This window comes from Pollicipes pollicipes, unplaced genomic scaffold (genome assembly GCF_011947565.3).
Source record: "Pollicipes pollicipes isolate AB1234 unplaced genomic scaffold, Ppol_2.1 Scaffold_4219;HRSCAF=4965_pilon_pilon_pilon, whole genome shotgun sequence".
Lineage (NCBI taxonomy): Eukaryota > Metazoa > Arthropoda > Thecostraca > Pollicipedomorpha > Pollicipedidae > Pollicipes > Pollicipes pollicipes.
In genome coordinates this window covers 34,997,471-35,015,740 of record NW_023596448.1, presented here as the reverse complement: position 1 = coordinate 35,015,740, position 18,270 = coordinate 34,997,471, and the positions used below count along the sequence as shown (strand labels likewise).

Here is an 18,270-nt window from a genome sequence, read left to right as displayed (position 1 = left end):
ATAGAAAGGCCCAGTTGGTAGAGCACCGGGCTCACGATTAGAAACCGTGGTTCGAGTCTCAGTAATTCCATTGAGAGAATTCGCGTCGTGACGCGCACGTGAGTAAAAGCCGAACGCAATCCAGGTCTTCTCAGGACCCATAGCATCTCACGACGGCCGGAGAGGTGATCGTCATGATTAAACTCAAGAACATCGCGATCTTTTCCCTGGACAGTTTTTAGGGAGCCGCCTCGTAGTCCGCGTTTCTGACCTATTAATCTGTCATGCTGCGTTCAGACAACCGAACGGGCGCCATGAGACCAGATGGCACCTTCCTGGATTGACTGCAGCATTCAAAGAAACAGTTATAATGTGTAGTCGGCAGTTATCGGTCGTAACGTGATTGCAATGCGATAATGAAAGCAACGCGAAACGTGTTTCTGTACGTAACCATGCAGCATGGAGACACGCCACGTCTCCCAGTTCAGCTCTAGAATGCCAAAGACATGAATGTTGCGCAAGTCTCACGGCAGCAATAACGTTGTCCGCTGCCTCCTTCCGTACCACGCTCTTGTTGGCAGCTATCATGACCACAAGTACTTGTCGCGATGCGTGAAACACGCGTTATGTTGCGCGATGTAACGAGTCACATCTTGAACATGTTTGGCTAAAGCCCAAGCGGCTCCACGACGCAGAAGGAGGTGAACATTACCACTTTTAAATTGTGTTGCGCTTTTAGGTTAACCCACATGTGGCTCTGCACTTGCTGTACGAAGGTGACTATCTTCTTCATATACCACTTGGACCCACTCCTGGTATACAGAGCGAGGGTAGTCACGGCTATTGTTAACCAGCGGGAGTGGATGAGGAACCTAGGTTGCTGTGGTTCTTTGATGCCTGCTTCCAGCCGCTCGCTCCCGCCTGACAGTGACATCCTGATAGCACATGGTGACGTTACTGACGGTTATGCCGCAGCATCCTGCTGTCTGTGTTGGCTTGCTTGCTAGGTGTGATTTCACCGGCTTAACGCTGCTGGGTGAGTGCATTATCAGTGACAAATTCGGTTACGTTTCTTGAATATGCTGTTAAACGCAACGAATAGTAAACTGATGTTTGGTTTAAACTGAGACAAGAATACTGCTCACTCCAGGAGCTAGCTGCGTCCATTTATTGCATCGTGCCACATAGAAGTGGTAATATCCAGCTCATGGAATGACGTAATGAATTACTTTATCACACTGATGGGAATGTCACGACACGTCAACGACTGACTGCTTTAAGAATGCTCACATGGTTACGAGTGTACATCTGGTATTGCTTCAGTATAGATAAATGCATTTATAACGACCCAACAACCAGTAAGAATTATTGTGGGGAATGGCTAGGGCATGACTACCTCGTTTCAGGCAAGAATCCCTCTTCGGAAACAAAGTATTTTACATACCGTGTTAAATTCAACGACGTTTTGAAAGTAAAGTGTCCAAACCCCAATTTTATGTTGTGGTCAGCATGAAATGTGGCCGCTGATGTCATGGCCGTTTATCGGACCAGACACCGCGTGGCTTAAGACGGTCCCTCCTTGGGAATTTCCCTGACCTACCATTCCTGCAGCGTAATTACTACCGCCCTATCCGCGCGGCGGGTTTCGCCTGACGCCAAAGCGCCGTCGCTGGGACTGGCCCCACTGCGACTGCGGCGGCGCGACTTCGTGGAGGACTCCAACGCCTGGTGCATGTGGCAGCTGTTCATTTGGCGCCGGGGCTCCCACGATCAGCTGGCCAGCTTTTGAGAAGTTTTGATCTAAGTTAGAAGACGAGTTTTAACGGCCGTTCGTTGCGATTACACATGTAACGACGTTGCACTTACAATTTCAGTACGAAATCGGCCTTATATTTTTATATATGAGATATATCATTATACTTATATTTTTGGTTGTTCCTCATCAGATATCAAAATAGAATGGCGCAATCCGAGGAGGCATTTTGATTCGGGTTATGTAAGGTGAGCCCATGCTTAGGATCTTCTAGAACGGCGGAGTTTCCCAATCGAAATTAAATAAAAATACTGGAAATATTTACATAGTGTGCGCAGCAGTCCCCAACGCGATTCGAGAACAACCACCCGCCCTCTGTCCTGGCACGGCGCCGCTGGGCGCCGGCGGCACTTGTCACGCTTGGCCTCCTGGACCGACGGAAGCGACACAGGGCGTACGCGTGCGCCGGTGACCGCGCGATCCGGGTCAGCTGGCCCGGGCATGACGTCTGCGCCACCCCGCGCGCCTTCAAAAAGGGACGACGATACGGTGTGATATACATGATTACCGGGCATCGTGATTATCGGTAATGTGTTGTATACATATATATATATATATATATATATATATATATATATATATATGTGTGTGGTGTATATTCATATATATATATATATATATATATATATATTACGCTTCTGAAAGTTCCTACATTAAGCAATCGCTCTTCCTGTGGCGAAACATTTGTGGTTTGCGCCTTCATTCCAATCATTATTATGACTGCTGTAAATGTACCGACTTGACCTGCACGCATCGAACGTATTCTGGCGATAATAAGCTCCACGGTTAGCTACATCTGAGTGGGCTTTCCAATCTGGGTAAGATGCTTACACCAAGGATTTCGCTACGGCAAATGAAATTCGTTAGTCGCCATGATTGCTAATGCTTACATGGGGTGCTTAGGACAGCAGTCTCACCTACCTGCCATGACATGTGGCTTAAACATCCGTCAGAATCAGCCCGCCAACGCCCGGCTTCGTTCGTCACAGCCGCGTGGCACTTGACCTTACTGATCCTCTAGTTGGAAAACCCTCCGATTTAACAAAGCTTATGCACAACATGGAGTTTGTAAACTCGACATTTCACGAAGGCAGCTCCGAATTAGTGTCACCGGTCAGGACGCGCCATCCACAGTGGTGCGCCTGGCCCTCAGCAGACGGATGGTGAAGGTTGCCAGAGCGGCTGATCTACAGGGGTGCGCCTGGCCCACAGCAGATGGGTGGTGTAAGGTGCTGGGGCGGCTGATCCACAGTGGTCCGCCTGGCCCTCAGCAGACTGGTGGTGAAGGTTGCCAGAACGGCTGATCTACAGGGGTGCGCCTGGCCCTCAGCAGATGGGTGGTGTAAGGTGCTGGGGCGGCTGATCTACAGGGGTGCGTCTGGCCCTCAACAGATGGGTGATGTTGGCTTGATAATAGCGATATGCTCAAGCCGCTTCCAGTTGCATGCGCTTCAGACTTGATTTTATGATACAGTGAATACGAATAAAGTCCGGTTGTCAACAGAGAACCCTGAGACGCACCGAACCGGTTCGTACGTGGATGGCTGACTGGGCATCGCTTTCGTGAAACCAAAACCGATGACCAAGGATATCACTTATGAAGGAAAGAAAATGACTGACTCCTACCCAAAGCAGCGCCTTAGAAACATTGGACAGAGAATTTCTGTCAGTTATGTGAAAGATGCGGGTTATAATTTTATTTTATCTTTTTTCATGATAATTTCTCGCTTTCATAGGCTGAGCCTGATTCCATTATTGCATTTTGACGACCAAAAACATGGTCTCAAAAACTTCTTTTTCGCCATCTCACCAAATCTTAGACGGCCTGGGTTTGAGGGCCGATTTCCAAAGCAGGAACAGAACTGTGGATAGCGATTTCTGTTGGTCGAGCCCCTGAGTCAATGAGTGCCCCGCTGTCGGTCAGGGGCCCGCAATGCCTAACAGGGGGTCCTGTATTGACAAGAGCCCCAGAGTCGGACAGGGGCAGTGTCTCAAGGGCCCGCAGAGGGAACCGAGGGACCCTTCGACACCGGCGATCAAGGATCTGATCGTGAGGAACCGAAGGGCACGAAGAGCTAGTTGTAGGTCAGAGAACACCTTGCGCCGACTGAGACTCTGGGCCAACGCTAGCGTCTACTTCGGCCGGAGGCCACCAGCGCTAAACGGTTGGCTCCGTGTCGGCTTGAGTCCTAGGGCCTACTTCCCGAGCAGGAGCGAGGCTGGTGCACGCAGTTTGCACCGATCGAGGTCCTTGAAACAATGAGGGGGCCTGTGTTGATTAGGGGACCTCAGTGACCAACAAGGGCTCCTGTGTTAATAAGGGGTCATGTGTTGACCCGGGGGAGCATTTGTTTAAAATAAAACGGGACCGGACCCCGAATGCCAGAAGGCTTTTTGCGTTGGTCGGGGCCCTCTGACAAGGAAAACACGTGTGAGTTACAAGAGTTCACACTGAGGAAAAAAGGTGTCAGTCAGTCAGTCAGTCAGTCAGTCAGTCAGCCTGTGCCAGTTAGGGCCCCTGTTTGGAACAGAGTACATTCACCCCATTTAAACTAGGCGTTCATTGAGCCGAACTTAAGTCCCTGCGTAACCATCGGACAATCTGCGGGGATGAGAGACGTTGTCATGCGCGTCAAGGATGATGTGTGATGGGAAGGGATAGTGTATGATGCATCCTTCTAAGGGCCCTGGATCGAGCTGGGGAACCAGCCTCAGTGACGTCAGAATGGCAGTCGGTACTCGCCCCGCGCTTGGATCGATTAGCCCCTCAACCCCTGTCCGGGAACGATACAGTGCCTCTTAGTGTTTTACCCACGGCGCCCTTTGTCTGGAAAAAAGGTAAGGGTTCCTATAAGTGTTTGGTATGGTCGATTGAAACGAGGTCAAAAAAGATAAAAGACCAACACATGTTTGTTGCGGGACGTCCATAATTTTCAGAATCGACTAGCGAAGCACTTCAATCTAAACAATTTTTGAGTCTGTGCGTTCGCAGTCTTAGGAGCGAGAACAGCTGTGGGCGTGGTTACAGCGTCTGCAAAACCGAACGGCCTTAGCCGACGCACCTATCACCGGGCGGTAAGTGCCGGAGTGCGAGAGCGGCCGCCCTGAAAAAGTATTCCGAATCTATTTCAAAAGTGATGTGTGCCGTTGAAAAAATGAGACTGGGCGTGAACTTCGTTTGAAGTCTCGCGTTACTCTCTAAAAGCATTTACAGTTACAGCAACACGGAAAAAGAGATTGCTCCTTTACGCCTCCAGTTCCACTACCAGAGTTCTGCTCTCGTTTGCCTTGTTGTGCATGCTAATCCGTCCCTATGGTAAATTTAGAAATTGCACAAGTGTTTTAAACATCAGAATTGCCTTCTACGAATATATGTGCTAAATCGTTCGGAAGTGCAGCTTTCAGAGGCGTCATCATTTGCATCCGCCTATTAGCCGGCGGTACTGGTGTAGCCGACGCCGCGCGGGTTATGGAGGACGCAACGCCGGGCGTCAGGGTTTTTGCTCCAAAAGCTCGCAAGCCGGCATGTTCTAAACCATTTAAGTAACTTTTTTCTTTGTTAGTTTTGTTAAAAATGCACAATAGTTTGTTACTGTGTGTGCATGGTGTGGGGGGGGGGGATTCCGTGGTGGGATGCGTGCGCTGCGCTGCTGCCGGGCCGCCGCTGGACGTTTGTGCGTCGCCGGCTGCCGCTGTCACGCCTCCCCACAAGAGCGAATTTATATCGAGGAGCCTATTGGTCAGTATACGGGGCAGAAAGTGTTAGCGTACGACTCGACCCGTTGTGACTCAGGCACGCCCGACATCAACACTCATGTGAGCCACAAGGGTAGGATGAGACAGGTAATCGGGGCATTGGCGGGACGGTAGGCCCGGTCAGGCGCCATGCACGTCTATCTACCCATATATGGTTGTGCACCCTTTACCACGGTAGCCTACCTGCAACGAGGTCTCGCGATCTGAACTCTGAGGAAGCTCCTTGGCTAGACGGGTGCCGACTGCAAGGAGCTCTGCGATAAGAGATGGCTTTCTTAACGTTTTGGCGTTTTTGGAGTGAAGCCGCGGTGTTGCATGGCATCACAGCAAAGTATGTTCGACGCAGGCTGAATACATCTGACCATGGCTACTTATAAATACTGTGTAATAATCGTATTTTCCTTTAGATCCCCTGTCGAGAAGCCGGGAATATGTTGGTCGTCCTGGAACGCTTTGCCATTAAGATATACCACTTCATGTAAATTCGTACACACCTCAAAACCACGAATAAATTGTAATGCCACCCTAACAAACGAGCGCAAAATTCGTTTAGGCAAGAACTACGGGAGGATTACTAGCAATTTACGAAATGAACAAGGACGATTAAGATCCTAGTAGTTCATTGGAAGCTGCAAGAAAATCCCTTGCTTTGAGGACACCAGTACCAGCGAGCCCCCTGCACTGGCTCTGCAGGCACAGGTTGTGGTGTGATTGTGCGGGATGTCCGCCCTCGCCCTCGTCTCCAGAGCTCTGCATCTGACTGGGTGCCGGGGGGCGTCACGTGACTGCGGGTCTCCCGATTCGCCGGGGGTCAAGGGTCGGCGGCTGAGGCGGCGGCAGGGGCCCGACCCTCGCGGGTGTCAGTCGGTTTTTGGACGAGTCCTGGCGGGCGCGTCGCTACGTTCTCCTACACAAGTATATCCATGGCATCCCAGCAGCAATGCCCAGTGAAATGCTAACATGCTTAGCCAATGTTCGTAATCTCTGCCAGCTCTCGCCTAGCTGCTTCACGCACAGCCTGTTTGTTCGACCAGCCTGTAGTTGGTGTCCGTGCAACAAAAACAGTATGTGAAATGTCGCCAAGCGTGTTAAAAACCTCATACATTAAATATATGTATGGTTCGCAGTGAAAGGCTGAGCTTTTAGTAAGAGTTTCGATAACATTGGTTTAGTAGTCCAATTTGACAGCCCCGATCCCTATGCGTTGTTATGCTGAAAATAAACCACCTTCACTTAACAAGAAATTGCCCTTTGTTGACATCCGCGCCTGACTTGGACCTGCCAGGACCACGACCTGTAAGGTCGTGGGCCTTACAAGGCGCGTCTAGCTCTGTACACCAAAAGACCCACTATTCAACTGCCGACAGCCGTGCAGTTCGGCGCGGCTACACCGAGCCTTTACGAAACTGCAGCGTGCTCTCTCGGCATTGTTTGGATCGTGTTCGGACCCATGGCCTTGGTCCTGTCAACAAGTCGACCATGCTTGATTCCAGATGTGGAAAGTAAGTCACAGCACTTGCATACCTTTGGTGAAAAGTCTCGGTAGTAACACCACCATAATTGCCGCCACAATTTTGGGATCTGAGAGGAGGTTCCACGTTTGAATGGGGTATCAAAATGAAATAACCGTTTTGTCGATAATTCGGTGCAGTTCACAGCCCTGCCTTTTTTAAGACCGATACCCCTCCAGATTCTGAGCTACGCGCCCGCATAGATGTGCAACCTATTTCGTGCATACTATTTCAAGGTCACCCAGGCATCGTTAACGCCGTAACAACTTCATTCAAATCCCGTTATTGCGCTGCCCATGCGGCGATCAAGGCCAATAAAGATATTACGGACGAGTCGTTCATATCTGGCGTTCATGAGCCCGATTTCCAAATGAAACGGCCGTCAATTAGCTCTCAACGAATGTTGTGTAACGTACGATGACACAAACAACGTCACAGTGAGGAGCATATTCACTAAAAAGATAAGTTGTGTGGTCTAAAGCAGTTTTTTCACTTAAAAGTAAACCATTATTTGATCCTATCTGATAATTGTTTTGCTATCTTCAAATGTAGAACATACCCTTTGAAGTTAAGTGGTAGCGATACCATACAGGACAATGCGAGCTTTTTATTCTTAATATACAAACAGCATAGGACATTATCATGCATAAACAAGAGGGGGAAATTTGACTGTGGTGATCATTGTTACACTCGTATCTCGAGACACGCCCTGACATACCGCGGACTCAGTGTATGACGAGAAGTCATCCGGCTAGGTCAGCGACCTTCAAACAATGTCACTCGCTATCCAGCGGTTGTTCCTCAGAAGTTCGATATGACAACACATTTGTGAAGTTTCGGACTTGCTTGGATATATGTGGCTTCCACGAAAGGCTTGGTGTTCAGGATCCCTCTTAGGTAACGCTATCTTCCACCAGTCTAAAACTATTCTCGGTTTTCCAATCGTCAAGAGCACCGTGCTCCAGTCCGGCGCTGGTCGCGACCGCCATCTGTTTGCTACCAAAAGTAGCCTCCCCCGCCGGACTGGTTGGAGACAGCTCCAGCGTCGGAGGTCGAGCTCTGGCCCAGGAGGCCGCCGAGCTGCGCATTGTTGGCATACGCTGAGTTTTCGCTGCGGCCGCCGTTCGCGGCGAAACCCTGCAAACAGAGAACGCATGCGTCACATTCTGGGCTGGAGAACAGGATGGAGCAGGCGACTCCTAGTCGCCGCGTCGCCCTTTTCACCGACTGTGGTGCTTACTCTGCAGTTACTTTTCGCAGCATGGCCAAATTCAGAAAGTTTATACATCGATCGTTATAATGTTAAAACACAATGCACGAGTCGCCAAAAACGGATTGCCGCATCTGCCAGCAGAACACACCAGCAGAAGCTCACCTGTGCTGTGGCTTTAACGTTGGTGATTGAAGACAAGCCGGCCGGGCCCAGAGTTTGACCCGTAACCACATTGCCCTGGGCAGATCCCCTGGCTACGCCGGGGCTTGGGGGTGCATAGATGAGTCCGCTCTGCCAGGGAGCATGAGCGGGAACTCCGCCCTGCCAGGGGGAATTAACAGGAAGTCCGCCCTGCCAGGGAGCATGAAGGGGAAGTCCTCCGCCCAAGGGATATCCGAGGGGAGCCACGCCCCCGTTGGGGTAAATTCCAACATTTCCATAGCCGATCCCGTGGGGGAAGCCCCAGCTGACGATGTTCATGGCGCTGAAGAGGATGGCGAACCGCTTCATGGCGACCTGAGGAGTAGAACTGGTGAGGTGCGCCAGAAGTCAGGAAACACAGTTTGGTATCGTCGACACGAGCTGAGTTAGATGCGTTAAGCAGTGGTGAAGAAGCTTCCGATTTATTGGATATGGTCGGTCACAAAAATGACACTTTTTGTGAGCTGTTTTGTGACAAAATTCAAAAGAAAAACGAATGCAGCAAACCATAGCCTTAGCATTGGTCTGCACTCGCCAACACTTGAAGCGCGTGCTCGTCCAGAATATGTCAGAACATTGCCGTGAGCGGGCTGAGTCACCAAATATTTCCAAATATTGCAGCTTCCGTCCGGATTGTTGGAAGAAATGGGCAGAAATATGCAGCAAACTATACTATATCAGTGCTGATGTCACAGATCAGTGGTGATGCAGTGTTTTTCCATGTCCGTCAGACCAGTGCTTTTCACATATTGGCCATCCAAGATTTCTGTAAGATGACAAACAGTATGAACGAGTAACAGATAATTAGACTCATTACTAGCCGTAGGAACGGTGGCTTGCTTCAGCACCTTGAGCCGGACGTGATCAGTCTGCTACGAGACGTTTTGAAAAGTAGCGCCACTTCAGACGGATAGCTTCGAATGGTGGAGACACGGTCGTGAGCTGGGTTCAGTGAAAGACCGTATGTACATGTGCATAAGCTGCCGCTGGTTGTGCTTGGGTCGTGAGAAGCTCATCGGCTTGTGGAAGCTTATCGTCACTTTCTATGAGGAGCTGTACGGCTCTTCTAGAGATCTACCATGCCGGCCGGGCGGGCAGGAGTGTTTGAAAACCTCGCTGATCTAACAGGTTTGCTATTTACGGATACCCTAACTGTAACTTCAGAGGCCAACGATGGACATTGAAGTGGCGCATGTCAGGGATTTATCTGGAGCCCCCTGCCCCTGAGAAGAACAGCGGCTTTGAGGTGGTAAGCCGCTGGTTGAACTGGGGCAAGGGTGCAAGGGGTATGACCTGAACTGCATAATCTCGTTTCAAGCTATGTATGATGTTATTCTTTGGCGAATGAAAGTTCATGTTTATCGGGAAATGTATAGCTACAGAAACGTAGCGTTGCAAAATACATAGGAGGTGGGCGAAGGAGGAGGCTAAGCAAAGAAAAATTGCTGAGCCTTTCTCCCAAGTGTACTAAAAACAAACCTGCTCCCAATTTATCCCACTTTCTTTTCAGATATGATAGCTGGAGCGTGGTTTTGGAAAGTGAGTTCCGGGAAGCTAAGACCTGAAAGACTTAACATACCTACAAAATGCATTTACAAACGGCGTTTCTCCCCGGATTTGGCCTACTTTTCGTGCCACTGACTAATACCGGATGGGATGCGAGACGCTGGGGATATCGTGCAATGCACTCTGCCGCTTCGAAACAAAGAAATACAGAGCCTGGCAAGAAAACAATAAGATGGTCTCCATGAGATCATTGGTAATGGATTATATGCTGCCTGTTGGATAATTGACCCTAGTAGGCAAAGTCATAGGCTAAGTCTTCCTGAAAATTGACCTTTTCAGTTTTGCATATTGATTTATCCCGCGCTCGGCCGGGGAAGTTGAATTTCCCTCTTTTTTATCTAGCACAGGTAAAAAACGACGGCAACACCAGATTTTCAGTACCTGTTTATCAATTACTTGAACACCCCTTGTTCAGATTTGAAGTTTGACCAGAAACCTATGCCAGGTCAAAGAGGTGAGCCTCGAAGTTTGTTTTGAGTTTCGGTTTTAAATGGGTACAGTTTGCGCTGTCATATTTTTTCAATAGGCGAGCTCATTGACCTAAGCTCGGTTCAATTTTGGTTTGTCGTAAATATTTGACGTTAGTGCTCATCTTTTTGTGCAGTTTTGATGTTTCAATACAAGGACAAGGGTAATAAATCACAGCCACAACCGTGATAAGACCACAGAGCACATGAACTTGGCCCAGGTCATGACCTGCCCCCGTGGATGCCTTCTGTAAAACACATGCTGATTGCCAAACAGGCAGTTGTATTATGTAGTTTTCGGCGCGGTATTCGAGTAGCGCACTGAAAGCATGCCGTGGTATCGTTCTACTCCAGATGAGGTCAAAACTGGTCAAGTGAGGACATGCAAGGTCATATGAGATCAGCCAAAGTCGATCACCTCTGTTGTTAGCCGCGGAGAGGCTAGATGAACGAGTGCGACGCGTGCAACCACCTCCTTATCGTGTTTGTGAAGCTGATGACATATAACCCGATGTGCCAAAGCTCCCCTTCTACTTGTTACAGATGCATCGCCAAATGTTGAAGGGACTTTGTATAATGTATAGGACAGGTATGTTATTTTGAGTACCTGTGAATGTACAACCCACTATTTCTGACCACAGAAAAGCATTGCACTGGTCACTTAGACCAGGTTGGCACTTCAATTTTTTTAGGTTGGATGGTTTATAAATTTTACCTATGTTGACCTCAGCTAACCTCTAGGTCAGCCTAAAGGAGTTATTTTATATCTGAAACACTTTTTCTAACAGGTACACCTAATACGATGGACGTAATCAGAAGCACATTATGAAAGAAAAAATATCGGTCTTGTAATTACTGACAGACCAAACTTGAACGGTAACCTAACCTAACCTGACCCTTGTGGGGAAACATAAATGATCGGAATGGACTTCGCAAAGTCTGAACACTCACTTTCTTGTCCTCAACATCCGTATTGACATACTCAAGCACGTTTTAACCGCATCTATCAGAGCGACCGTGTTTTACCTTTCTTGTAATCTGGTGATCTCACATTTGGCTCGAGGTCACAACTTAAGCGTGCATTTTTCATGATTTGATAGGGCCTTCACAACGGCATCTTTGTTTTTCTCGTCCAACGTACGAAAATTGGAAACCCCAGGGGAGCTGAACTTCCCGGACGCGCGCGGGCGTCCCAAACCCAGGCCGGGCACGGCTTAAAGGGAATATTTGTATATAATTTGTATATAATAATAATATGTGAAGACTTTGAACCAAGCATCAGATATGATGAAACAGGCTCACTTGTAACGATTGGTATACTTTTAAGTAGGAAAGACGGCATAGACTTTGTTTAGTGAATTTGCCCCTCAATGTGTCATGGCTTGATTACATTATCATGCCCTGCATGACATTGATTGAAAGCCAATTGACGGCCGTTATATCTGGAAATCGGGCTCACAGATGCCAGATGTGAACGTATATATGATCGATAATTACATTTTTATCGGTCTTGATCGCCGCGTGGCTTACTGAATGGCAGGTTTTGAACGACGTTATTATGACGTCATGAATGCAAAGGTGACCTTGAAATACTCGCCCCGATATACCTTTCCCCACTTTGGCGGGCGTGCAGCTCAGAAACTAGAGGGCCTTAGTGCTCAAGAAGGGTAGGATTGTTTACAGTACCGAAAGATCTTCAAGATGGCTTTTTCGGTTCAAAACCTCATGCAAATTTGCAACACCCCTTTGAACGAGGCCATGCTCCGTGACGACTCGACACATAAACAGGCGGGCTTCTTGCTAAATTCGTAACATAACGACACGCAGTTTTGCATGTTTAAGCTTACATTTGCAGCGTAGGGCTCTGTTAACATAACGGCGTCGGTCTACCGCGCACCGCCCGCGGAGCAGTCGGCGCCGACCTGCGATCCCCGCTGGCCATGGTCCGCCTTGCAGTGCTCCTAAAACACTGCCGCTTCTAAGAAATCGGAAATCCCAGGTTTACATTTTAGGTGTCAAAACACGCACAAGGAGTGCCCCAAAAGCGGAGGAAATTTGGGCGCGATGGCACGACATGATGGCGAGGCCTGCTCAGAAAATCTCAGCGCGAGCGTCGCACCTCCCCCTATCAGAGTGATGCTTAGGCTTGTGCTGTGGGGTGATTGCATCCCCATTTCAAACCGTACTGCATGATTATTCCTGCATTTATCGAGGTTTTGGCGTCGTTCCAATATGTATCCAAATAGTCCATGGGATATGTTACGTGCCATGTATGATGATACGCCCACTGGCCATAAAAGCCCTCGTCTTTTTCCGCACACGCGACGTCTGAGGCCTTAGCCAAATCAACACGCCTGTCGGCTTTACGCTCGTTGCACCAGCAGTTCGTGCCGTGATACTTACGTTCCAAACACCGGTGCTTTTGGCATGGACGGGATGGAACTGTCGAATATGACAGAACTGACGGAATGTGAAGCTGTTGCAAGTGCAACTCCCCAAAACGAGCACCAACTAAACTAACGTTCGTGCTGTGATGAAAAAAGATGTTCGTGTTGCTTATGACTCACTGCATTTAACTTGTCCTTGATGGGGTTTATCGCATTTTAGTTATATTACAACGGTTTTGGATGCATTGGCCCCAAGTGACAAATGAGTCGTTTCCGAATTTCGTAGGCGCCAAAAAAACACTCCTCACCACTGACGTTAAGAACAGAGGCTCGCAATGTTCACACGGTTGTATGCATCTTGGGCGTGCAAAACGTATATCGCTCTGAACATTTTTGTATGTTGCGTTTAAGAACATGGTTCGGTTAAATGGGTGCCGTTTTTCAGCCTGATTACTGGTCGCGTCTATGAAAGGGAAGGTTCCACATTTGTATGGGGTTTTGAGCTGAAGCAGCCATCTTGACGGCCTCTCAGGGCACTTCACAATCCTGCCCTTCTCAAGGCCTTAAAAATCTCTCTAGTTTCTGACCCACACGCGCACGAAAATGGGGAGAGCATTTCGGGAGAGTATTTCCAGGCCACCTTGGTACTTATGATGCCATGATAGCGTCACTGAAATATTGCAATCCCATAAGCCACGCGGCGATCAAGGCCGAGTAAAATGTAATGGTAGGGTCGTTCATGCCTGGCGTTCGTGACCACGATTTCCAGATCAAACGGCCGTCAATTGGCTCTCGATCAATGTTGTGTAGGGTACGATGACGTAATCAAACAATGACGAATCGAGGAGCATATTCACTAAGCAGAGAAATTTTGTTGTGTGGAGCAGTCTTTGCTACCTAGAAGTAGAACAATAGTTATAAGAGAGCCTGTTTCACCACACCTAATGCTTGCATTAGTATTTTTACATTTGGAGCCTTTCCTTTGAAGCCGGGAACAATTGTTCACCTTTTGTTTCGCAACGACGGCTGAATCACATCTTTATTTTTTTGCAGTTCTATGTGAGCCCATGCTATATACTAAAAATGCCCATTTAGAAAAGACGCATCGGATTCCTTAACATGTTGCCCAGTTTATTGCGTGACCTTCCGCTAGGCAAGGTGTCATACTATCTGCACCTTGCGCCTTGTCGCAACAGATACATTTAGCCAATTAACTTGATCTAAAATCAGTTTACTAAAAAACATTTCATTTTCATTCTGATAAATATGTAGCTATCAATATTGTAACTAAGCCGCTGTGTGGTTTGCCGTATGGGGCGATGCAGCGCTCATCTTTCACGGTATTTGCCGCGATGTGCAATGCCCAAAAACCGGATGTAGAGGTCTGGCACGTGACGTGCATTTCCACCAAATCCGGCGCCATATAACGGATATGTGTTCCGTGCTAGCCTGCCATAACAAAGCACAGTCTTCCTTCACCATATTACATGACCTGATTTGAGTTCGTTTAGTCTCATGGAGTCCGTTCAGGACTCAATAACTCCCGACGACAACTAAAAAATGAACTGACTGGAACGTTGTGTGCGTGCCAACACATCGTACGAGAGCGGTAGTCCGTGCACGGACTCCATACGCAATGCTCAAACCCCGCTTCACTTAGTAAAAAAAAAACAGCAACAAAAAACTGAAATCTATCGCTGCAAATCCGAAGCGGCATCCTTCGGGTGTAGGCGGGTGCAACTGACTACCAAGCGAGCGCGCATTACGCAACCTTTGATCTCCGTGTGCATATATATATATAGACAGCATGACCATTCATGCAGGACTGAAAGCACCAATTAACGTCAAAATCAAATGAGTCAAACTGATGGGAGAAAAAACGACCCACGTTCTGGTAAGAAAGCCAATTACCTTCCACCACAGGAACAAAATTTATGTGGGGCAATCAACACCGAGCGTGGAGTCAACGTTCACATAGTAAGAACCAGCTTCGACCACATATAGAACTCATTCAAAAGTGCTCATGCAGCCAAAGGTCAAAGGGTGGCAAAGGCTGACATTCAAACGATGGAGACACTCAAACACAAGAAAACATTAAAACCAAACCACAAACAAACAAGGCGATGCCGGAAACAAGTGACGGACATCAATCACCGCAAGAGGAAGCAATAATGAACAAAGGATTAAATTTGCCAGCTTCAAACGCGCAAAAACTACCTGCACCTTCCGAATCGAGAGGAAGCAGTGAGACAAGCCAAGTGCAGCGCGTGACAACCATTGAAATAGGCCCAACTCCCAGAGGCCAAGTGTGACCAACGAGATCCAAGTAAGAAGTATAACCATAAAATACAAAATATAACCATGACCCCAAAACCATATAACCATCACCCCAAAACCCATCGTCGTCTGCCGGGCCCATCTCGCCATCCGCAGGTAATTAAAGTAATCCTCTTAGTGGAAAACCCCGACTCACTACCGCTCTGCTTCGACGTGGTGTCCTGTTCACCAACGTGCAGCTCATGACGCCCTCAACGTTGCGCTGATCGCGTTGGGGAGCGACGAGGCGCTTTTGAAAGGGCAGGTGTGCAAACGAACAACAGCGTGGAGGTGCTCACGTTCGGCGTGATCGAACAATGCTGTCAGGAAACCGAGGAGGTAGCCGTAGGACCACCTCTGCCAATGAAGGCTCCAACATGCATTTGAAAGATTTCGAGGATGTGGTAATAGCAACTGCATCACTCAGACCAGCAGTGTGTCTAAAATATGTCGACGACCCTAAAAAGACGTAACGACATTCCTGGACCACATCAGCGACTGGAGATCATCTACCCAGCCGGCGAGAACAGGCCATTGTCCCAAGACGCTCAGATCGAGGCGACCAACAACACGTTCACGGCATGAGTTGGCCGAAATCGATAGCACTTGATCGCACCTGGACTTCCAGTCAAAAATCAGTAAGACCTGGACTTTCAGTCACACCGCGTGACCTAGGTATTCCCCAGGCCACGGGTGCATCATGGGCTTTATGGACTAGGAGCCCAACAAGTATGCTGAAAAAGCAGAACAGCCAAAGGAAAAACCAACAGCAGCGGCGTTCATACCTTGGATTGTCCCACCAGTTGTCCAAGTAGCATTGCAAGCTATTGCCAAAAACACCGAAATATCTGTTGTGAAACTGGTTGACACCGAGGGCCAGACTCCAGCAACTCTCTCCTTATTTCAGCTACTGCTAGTGCCATCGCCGATCCAGGCCGAGCAACGACGCTGCTGCAGACACTCACCTGCTGTCGTGGAACGGTGCAAGTACTGGGCGCTGCCTTCAGGCACAGCTGGGTGTTTTATACACCTGTGAAGACGTGGTGGCGTGTTGGGCTTTCCGCCGATCCTCTCTTTATCTTCAAATCCGCATCCTTCTACTTATGAAACGCTAAGCCACGTCTGCATGATCAAGGAAGCTGAGCAGGACCGTCACGTGGTGGCGTTGGTAGGAGCTGGGAATTTCCACCAGGAGTGGAATGTTCTCGAACAGGATCGGGGTTAAGAGCGGGGACCTCCACCAAAGTGAAACCGTGGATGGAGCAGGCTGAGAAAAGTTCATGTCAGCAGGCTGCCACGGCTACCCCAACATACGTATTTTAACTGTGAAGCATATACAAATAGAGAAAAAAGAAATCAAACTAATTTCAAAGAAAATTTCGCATTACCTGCGCTTGGAGCATGACGACATTCCTGGGCTTCTTAATTGACCTTCTGCCTTACATACCAAAATTATCGATGATAGACACTCTAAGTTACACTTGCACCCCGACAGAGCCAACCCTCAGATGTACCAAGCAGCAACGTTTCGGCTCAAGCACGCCTGACGAAGGACTGTTCGCATCTGAAAATTAAACCTGAAGCCCCAGTGATGGATATCTTTTGGAGAGCGCCGATTAGATGGCCACCGTATGTTATTTCATAGAAATTTGGTATGATCCATGTCACGCTTGCCATGCCACATTGTTTGCATACCATTAAACTAATGGGAAACGGAACGGCCATTTCTTGACTTAAGCGGTTGAAGAAAGCGGCCTTTGACCATGCCATGAGGCCTACAGTGCATACCTGAACTGCGTGCGTGCGTGTGTGCGTGCGTGCGCGTGCGTCATTGACGGATGCTGGAAAACGGACATTTGACACCGAGCCTCACGTCTTTTAGCTTTGCCTACACTAGACCTCGGAAGAGGAAAACATTCCTCAACCTTTCTCAACGTTGTGCGATGTGAAAGTGTAAAGGGGGACGGGTTAGCGCTGAGTAGGCTAATTTCTAAACACGCGCCCATGTCGCCGATTAGTTACTACATGCTCTAGTGGTGGTCAATTTAAACGCCTGATATCTAAAAAAAAAAACTATGGGAGCAAGCGACACCAAATTCACATGGTGTGTTGAACTGTATATGAGCTCGCTTATGTCAAAAACGTGAGGCTCCTGTGTCACGACTTTGGGTCAATTTAGATGTCAAACAAGTTCGAACTCCACATTTATGTCTGAATTTTCCCCCAGACCTCCTCATGCAACTGCCTTGTGCCTGGATACCTGTTCTAAGCAAAGGTCACTGGCGTTAATTTTAGGTCAGTGACCTTGTTTGGTTTTTGAAATGTCGTGGTGACCAAAAACTCAGGAAATTGTTTTGGTTTTTGAATTTGTGTCAGCAACAAGGATTACACCAGGCGGTATGTTTTTTAAAAGTAATAGGTTAATCTAAGGCACTTGATGCCAGTGACCCAGTCTGACCTTTAAAAGTAATAGATTAATCTAGGGCACTTGATGCCAGTGACCCAGTCTGACCTTTAAAAGTAATAGGCTAATCTAGGTCACTTGATGCCAGTGACCGAGTCTGATCTTTAAAAGTAATAGGCTAATCTAGGTCACTTGATGCCAGTGACCCAGTCTGATCTTTAAAAGTAATAGGCTAATCTAGGTCACTTGATGCCAGTGACCCAGTCTTATCTTTAAAAGTAATAGGCTAATCTAGGTCACTTGATGCCGGTGACCCAGTCTGACCTTTAAAAGTAATAGGCTAATCTAGGTCACTTGATGCCAGTGACCCAGTCTGATCTTTAAAAGTAATAGGCTAATCTAGGTCACTTGATGCCAGTGACTCAGTCTGATCTTTAAAAGTAATAGGCTAGTCTAGGTCACTTGATGTCAGTGACCCACTCTGACCTTTCAAAAGTCCATGGAAAATGTTTGTTGCGATCCCTGCTATGAAGAAATTGGAAATGAGTACCAGAAATAATCTCATAAGGCAGGCACTCCAGTAAAAAGCAGGTTGGCTTCCCTTGGTTGACTTCATACCTGGCCCAAGGTTAATATAATTTGTCGTAATAAGACATG

At 48.1% G+C, this 18,270-nt stretch overlaps 1 long non-coding RNA gene across 1 annotated transcript; it reads right to left on the bottom strand.

Annotated features, from left to right (window-relative positions):
• Window positions 1-7,535: 7,535 nt before the first annotated feature.
• Window positions 7,536-16,193, bottom strand: LOC119095885 (uncharacterized). The gene is made up of 3 exons (XR_005093943.1): window positions 16,175-16,193; window positions 8,435-8,788; window positions 7,536-8,196 (listed from the first exon to the last, which is right to left on the bottom strand). It is a non-coding gene; the product is annotated as an uncharacterized LOC119095885 (long non-coding RNA).
• Window positions 16,194-18,270: the final 2,077 nt, after the last annotated feature.